This window comes from Bufo bufo, chromosome 9, assembly GCF_905171765.1.
Source record: "Bufo bufo chromosome 9, aBufBuf1.1, whole genome shotgun sequence".
In the NCBI taxonomy this organism is placed as follows: Eukaryota; Metazoa; Chordata; class Amphibia; order Anura; family Bufonidae; genus Bufo; species Bufo bufo.
In genome coordinates, this window is record NC_053397.1 from 196989574 (window position 1) to 196997820 (window position 8247).

Consider the following 8247-nt stretch of genomic DNA (forward strand, 5'->3'; position numbering starts at 1 on the left):
CATTAGTCATGGGAGAGCCCCTTTAACGCCCGGCACCTCTCCCAATCAGCTGTTTTCACAAGCTCAGGCAGCAGAACCACACACCTATGTCTACTGTGTAGTGGCCGTGCCTGGTTACTGCATCTCCTCCATATCATTCTGCTCAGCTCCTCCTGCTCTATAACACGCTGCCTGCAGATCAGACTTTATATACAACATGACAGGTCCCCTTTAAAGAAGCTTCCTAATTTTACAAAACTATTGAGTAATGTATTTCCCTTCCAGTCACATCATTTCGGTTTGTTATCTTCCCCAGGAAAACCTCCATTATTAGCAATTAGGCCGGGTCAGGCGAGCGCCCACATACAGCCGGGACCTTTGCCAAACATTTTATCTCTCGGGTTTCTCTGTAGCCGGAGAGAGACGGACGTTCTCATTTAAAACCACAGAATCGCTGACTGACATTTTCTTTCTTATGAAACAATAATTAGATGAAAACCTCAAAGGGAAATTTGAGGCAATTGTCATATTTATACAGGGGACTAATAATAAATGTGCAGTAAGTGGATCCAGTGGGTCAATAGTCCCCCTCAGTCCGAGTCACTATTTATTTGACTTGCTTTTCTCTGGAATATAAGTGCAGAATGGATTGCTTTTACATGCTGGAGGTTTTATATTGAGATTTTATGCTCTTAGGTCACATTTTTAGACAATAAAAGTTTGGTTATGTATTTTTTATTTTTATTCTAAATCTTGCTTCCATATTCCAGTGGAAGATATTTTCTATTTTCCTATACTGCTCCTATAATGCTCTTTAATGGGTTGCCACAGCATAAATCGCTCTTGTATAGTAATTTGCTACAATGTATCAGTAAAATGTATCAGCCTTTTAGTAGTTGTCCCATCAAAAATGTTCTGCAGTTTTAAAACCAGCCCCTGGTTCTGAATACTTTTGTAATTTCATGTAATTAAAAATGTTGTATAGCCACTGAGTTATTTGATAAAATGTATCTGTATAGCGCCACCTGCTGTTTATTTTTTTCTTATTTCTTTGTCCACCTCGCTGAGGTGGACACACATGTTTAATTCCATCTTTTAACTGCCTCCTGAGCTGTGATAGGGAGATAGCTGCAGCTGAAAAGACATGCCCTCTAAACTGCAGCAGCAAGACACGCCCCCCTGAACTGCAGCAGCAAGACACGCCCCCCTGAGCTGCAGCATCAAGACACGCCCTCCTGAGCTGTGATAGGGAGATAGCTGCAGCTGAAAGGACACTCCCCCTGAACTGCAGCAGAAAGACACGCCCCCTGAGCTGCCAGCCTGATATATATCTAGCAGAGCAACTGGAACAATTAATAGGGAGATCTCTGGATCCATGTCATGTACTATATGATGTCTGATTTACATTAATGATGGCATACCCCCTTTAAGAAGGCATTACTGTACTTTTTAGGTTTTCTTAATTAACTTGTAAGAAATCAGACGAATGAATGTGATGTATATACAGATGTGTCCAGGGGTTTTGCAGGACTTATACATTAATAGTCTATTTTCGGGATAGGTCATCAATATCAGATCGGCAGCCAGTAGTGCTGGAAACTATGCAATGGATGGAAGGCTCGGTCCACTCTGCAGTTTCCGACTACTGGGGTACTGCATCACTTGAATGGGAGCTGAGCTGTAGTACACTGGCACCAGGGGTGCACCACCAATGAGCCAGGTGAGGCGACTGCCTCAGGCAGCACCAGGTAGGGGCAAGAGGGGGGCAGCCGAAGGGCCATGGGCAATGAGCGCTTTCATTGTGGCAAAGGCGTTACGTTAAGAATTGGTATGGAAGGAAGGGGGCACCGTTTCAGTTTTCGCCTCAGGCAGCAGAAAGGCTAGGTGCACCCCTGTCTGGCACGGCCACTACACACTGGATGGAACCTTGTGCTTCCAGTTGTGCACACTGTATAGTTTCTGACACAACAACAAACCCCCACCAATCTCATATTGATGACCTATGCAGAGGATAGCCCATCAGTCTCCAAGTACCAGAAAACCCCTTTAACTTTGCTTGAATTAATTAACGACTCCAATTGCGTTATGCTGGCGGGCTGCTCTGGTGCGCAGTAGTGCCAATAGTGCTGTGTAGCGTTCTCTGTTAGATTCTTCTCTTATATTATGCTATGGTGATTAGGACAGTCTCAATTAGAAACTTCAATATTACAGTTATCAGTGTCGCAAAAATGATCGTTGCAATCCATTACATTTCTGATGTATCAATAGAATTAGTCTGTACTTTGATAGCAAGTCGCTGGAAAGTCAAATCCCTTCCTTCTCTCAGCGAGATTATTAAAAGAGTACAGGATCACTGTTGGTATGAGGACGCAGCAGCTACTGCTTTCCATAGCAAGGATACGTTCTATAAACAATGGGATATTTGGCTCACCAGTTCGTATCATAATAACAACTAAACCATCAAATCTCCTGGTGATATAACATGTTCCTTTACGTGAGGATAGTCCCCTTTTTGTGGAGCTTTTCCTCCTTATGTCAGGATGGTAGTAACATGGACTCATGACTCAGGATTCAAGATTAAAGAGAACCTGTCATCAACGTTATGCTACCCATACTAACGGCAGTATATAGCAGACACAGGTGAGATGATTTCAGCGGTCTGTCATTTATAAGTTAAAAGTAAGTGGTTGCCGAAAACCAACATCACAATCATTGCAGACCGGGCCTGGAGAAGAGTCACGGCCACCTGAGGAGAAGAGTCCTGGTTATTCATGACTTCCTGCTCTCCTGCTGATGATTGACAGGCTTCTATCTAGTTTTCTCCCTTTCTCTCTAGGAGAGAACTGTCAATCATCAGCAGATGGACGAGAGAGCAGGAGATCATGAATAACCAGGACTCTTCTCAAGTAGATTTGACTCTTTTCAAGGCCTGGTCTGTAATGATTATGATGCTAGTTCTCGGCAAACACTTATTATTAGCTCATGAGTGACACACCGCTGACATCAGCATTTCTGTCACTATTTTATACTGCCCTCAGTGAGGTTAGCATAACGTTGATGACAGGTTCCCTTTAACTTTTATTTCGAATATGCATATTTCACATTTATCTCTTGTACCAAACACTTTTATGTTAATCCACACATTTATGTACTTGACTTCCCTCCCTCCCTCCCCCCCTTTTCTTTTATTTTACATTTGTACCGAACCTTGTTACATGTATCTTATCTTTTATGCAAAATAAATAAAAAGTTTAATGTTTCAAAAAAGAATTAGTCTGTACAATTCTTTTCTATTATATTTATAACTGTGCTCTTTATACAGTAATCTACATTACTTATACTGTATGATTATACATTTGTGATGTACTGTATATTGGTGCTCTGTCTGCCATCTGCTGGTTAAAAGTATTACTGCGTCCTCTTTAAAAGATGACCTTTCATGAAATATGTTCCCTAGGAAATGTTACAGACCGTAAGGACTGACATTAGTCCCTCTCCTCAGTGGAGCTCACAATCTAATTTCCCAATCTCAGAGGCACACACATATATAATGGGGCAGTTTCATAGGTAGCCAGTTAACATATCAGGAAACTAGGAGAAAACTGCATCTAGGAAAAAAAAAAAAACCTTAAAAAATCACGGGTTAAAAATATTAACTTAAGGCCTCTTTCACACGAGCGATGCAGATTGGCTCAGGGTGCGTTCAGTGAAACGTGCACAATTTTGCAAGCAGCATTTGCGTTCAGGGTTTCAGTTTTTTCCACATGGGTGCAATCAGTTTCATGTGCATGAAAAAAAAAAACGGAAGGTTTAAAAACAACATCTTCTAGCAACCATGAGTGAAAAACGTATTTCACCCAGACTGCATCCCGATTACATCCTTATGCAATGCGTTTTTCACTGAAGCCCCATTCACTTCTATGGGGCCAGGGCTGCGTGAAAAACGCTGAATATAGAACATGCTGCGATTCTCACGCAACGCAGAACTGATGCGTGAAAAAAGCACTCATGTGCACAGACCCATTGAAATGAATAGGTCAGGATTCAGTGCGGATGCTATGCGTTCACTTCACGCATCGCACCTGCATGGAAAAGTCGCTTGTGTGAAAGGAGCCTAAAGGTAACACTGCGGACCAAAGATAATTACCTCAGGGGCCGCAGTGTTTGAGACCATGGTCTAGCTCATATCTTGTCATAGTAGTTAGGGTGTATTCAGGTGAATGGGGGCTACTTATAAATTGACTGCACCCTTACACCCAACATTAGAATTATTTTAAGACAATACAAAATAAACAGGGCAGCCATTGAAAGCTGAGAAACCCTTCTGGGCTAAGTCATCACTTAAAGCATATCCGTCATTTCAGGTGTACATGAGGAATAACATGTAATATTCCTTACCATGGTATGACTTGTATCCTACATTTATCATCAGTTTTCCCTTAGCTCAGCTGCAGGAGGAATGTAGACTAGCTGCTTTGATGTCTCCCGTACACTGCATACACAGAAGATCCTGCTCCCCTGTCTGTCTCTTACACAAACTCAAAAGACACAGCAGCAGCAGCAGCATGGAGGACATTATACATCAGTACTGAGCAGTGTAGCTGTCAATCCAGCACTGGGGTGAGATGGAAAACTTACTAGAGCCGGCAGCAGCATTTATGTGCCTGTGCCTCTGTCTCCATCCTACAGCTCCTGATCCCCCTCCTCATAGACTTCTATGATGGCCAATGGGGTCACTTTGCAACATGAAACCTCCAGTGACCACAATAGAAAATCATGCAATTTTCCTTGCTTGATTTTTTTTTTTGGATGCAATAAACCATGGATTTTATTCATAGTAACATAGTTTATAAGGCTAAAAAAAGATATCCGTTAATCCAGCCTGTAAGTTGATCCAGAAGAAAGCAAAAAACCCTCATGAGGTAGAAGCCAATTGTCCTCATTTTAGGGGAAAAAATTCCTTCCCGACTCCAATCAGATTAACTCCCTAGATCAGGCATGCTCAACGTGCGGCCCTCCAGCTGTTGCAAAACTACAACTCCCATCATTCCCTGACAGCCTACAGCTATCATCCTACAGAAGGGCATCATGGGAGTTGTAGTTTTACAACAGCTGGAGGGCCGCAGGTTGAGCATCCCTGCCCTAGATCAACGACCCCTCTCTAGTAGCTATAGCTTGTAATATTATTACACTCCAGAAATACATCCAGGCCCCTCTTGAATTCTTTTAGTGAGTTCACCATCTGTGCGAGATCTTTAGCTTTTTTCCCCCCACGTTGAATGTGACTTTGTCATCAAAGACCACAATGCCAGTCACATGCCACTTCCCTGTGGTTTTGCTGTGATCTAGACATTTTTCTTATTGCAGCCAAATCACAGCTTTAAACCAGTCATGCCACAACAAGTTGCAGAGATGTTTTTGGCCATTAACTTTTCTGTTGTCGTGAGACACGTCACTTTATAACTTGATACCATATTCTTTGAAGAAACATTCCTGGCAAAACCTATGCCTAGCTGGTGTTATGCCTACTGAAGGTGCAGCTAGCTGTGGAGAAGCTGATGCAAAGGATGGGAGTGGTAGTTGCCCTGATGAAGTGTTGTGTGTCACGGTGTCCTACCTCAGGCCGTCACTCACTGAATTTGTGCAGTGAAAAAGGTGATGATAAAGGAATCGGGCAGAGATTATAGAACAAATACACTGTACACATCCAGCAGCAGTACCTACAAAGTGCAATTTTCTAATCCCAGATAATGGGATATGGTGGCTGGAAATGTGGCAGAAGATGACACTCAGAAATTTGCTAGTTGATGCTGTCTTTCTCTGGGCTCCCTTCCCTATGGCTTTACTCTGGCACTTGTGGCTGTAGGTGTCCATTGTATTATGCAGGCTTCTGGCTATGCCTGTCCTGAACTGCGGTGATGGTGTCTGAATGTGTTACCCACCACCTCGCAGCAAAGGCTTGATAGCTTGATCACCCTGCTAATACAAATACGCCAAAGCTTACAAATCTTCCAGGGCCTAGGACCCTGCAGTCTCTCTAGGGCAATGATGTCCTCCTAGATGAGCCGCCTCTGTGGTCCACATGGCTTTGAGGAGTGGTAGATGGATCACATGCTCCCTCAATCCTCACTTACTACATTCTGAAATCATTCTCCCTAGCTCAGCCCCACCCTTGGCAGGAAGTTGGACCAGGTCCCTCCTACCAAGAGGGGTGGAATGGAGTGGTAAGTTCCATTCCTGTTAACAAACAGTGCCAACTGTACCCCATCTGCTGGTTCACAAAGTGTATTGCATGTAAGGTGACATAACATTAATATTACAAAGCATTACGTTAAAAACACAATTGTAGTACCCCCAGGTCTGGGGTAGTACACAGGACCTTAGGGGTGGAGCGTGACACATGTATTCCATATCTGCTACTCTTTGAACTTCTGTGTCATGGCACGCCACTTTAAAGGGGTTTTCTGAGATCTAAATACTGATGACCTATCCTCTGGATAGGTCATCAGTATCTGATCGGTGGGGGTCCAACACTCAGGACCAGTAATGGCCAGTTCGCAGTGTTCGCCAGCGAACACATTCGGGCTGCCATCTTTAGTAGGGTAGACTCACTCGTCCGGCGATGCACAGGTAAGCCCTTACCTGTGCCGGGAGCCGGTCTGAAATCAAATGCAGTCACCGGGAGCAGGCAGTTCCGAGAACAGCCCGATGAAGGCCCCCGGCGGCTGTTCTCGGAACTGCCTGCTCCCTGTGACTGCGTTTGATTTCAGACCGGCTCCCGGCACAGGTAAGGGCTTACCTGTGCATCGCCGGACGGGTGAGTCTGCCTTACTAAAGATGGCTGGCGAACACTGCGAACTGACCATCACTGCTCAGGACCCCCGCCGATCAGCTGTTTGAGAAGGAACAGTAGCGCCACAGCCTTCTCTCAGCTTTTCCTACGCCAAATGAGGTCACGTTCATTGGTGATATGGTCTAGGCGCAGCTCAGCCCCATAGAAGTGAATGGGGGTGAGTGCGATACTAAGCACAGCCGCTATACTATGTACGGTGCTGTGCTTGATGAGCAAACACAAGGCCGTGGCACTCACAGGAACGCCGGTGCTTTCTAAAACAACTAATCAGCGGGGGTCCTGGCAGTCGCACCCCCACTGATCAGATACTGTTGACTAGAGGTGAGTGAATTTCATGTTATGAAATTCGTTCACGCTTCGTTTGGTGGTAAAAGCAGAATTGCGTTATGGACTCTGTTACCACTTACCATAACGCAATTCTATGACGGAATGTATAACGGAATGCCTTTGGAGGCATTCCGTTATTCATTCCGTCATAATATAAGTCTATGGCCTGCATACCAGATCCGTCCCATTTCCGTTATGCAGGAGAGGACTCCCCTGCATAACGGAAACGGGACGGATATGTTTTGCAGCCCATAGACTTCTATTTGCCTTTGGAGGCATTCCGTTATTCATCTCTAATTCTAATGACCTATCCAGTATTTAAGTCTCAGAAAACCCTTTTTTAAGGCCAGGAATAAGCAGAACGCCATCTCCAGAACATTATCTCCAGTAATACACGACTAGTACTGCACATGAGGAGTTCAGATCACTATTTTTTATTTTAATTCAGCCCCCATTCCCCTGCTCCGGCACTAAAACCATTGTAAGTCAATTGTCGGTGGATATGGGGTTTTTTTTGTGTCCGAAAAAACGGATTCTGCACCATTGACTAAGGGCTCATTTACACGGCCGTTCTGTGCATTGGGGACCACAATTTGCGGTCCCCAATGCACGGGCAACATCCGTGCGGATGGGTCCGTGATCCATCCGCACCGCAAAAAAATAAAACACGTTCTATTTTTTTGCAGTGCCGGCACGGAGAGAAATCCAAATGATTGGTTCCGCATCCAAGATGCTGTGAGCACACAGCCGGTGCCTGCATATTGCGGACCAGCTGTTTGCGGGCCGCAATACGGGCACGGCCGTGTGCATGAGGCCTTACATGGTTTTTGGTACTGAACCTGGCTTCTTCAGCTTCCCACGCCGCCCACAAAAACGCCGCTTTTGTGGGCATCATGGGAACGCAACAAACTGGAACGGAATGCATTCTGGTGCACTTTGTTGCGGTTTGTTCAGTTACAAAACTGAAGTGTTGTGCTGCGGTTTTCAGAGCCAGTGCCAGATCTCAAAACCGGACAGCACAACGCAGATGTGAAAGTAGCCTAACACAGTGGAGAGGACTCCTGTGCGCATGCACAGCAGTCCTGACA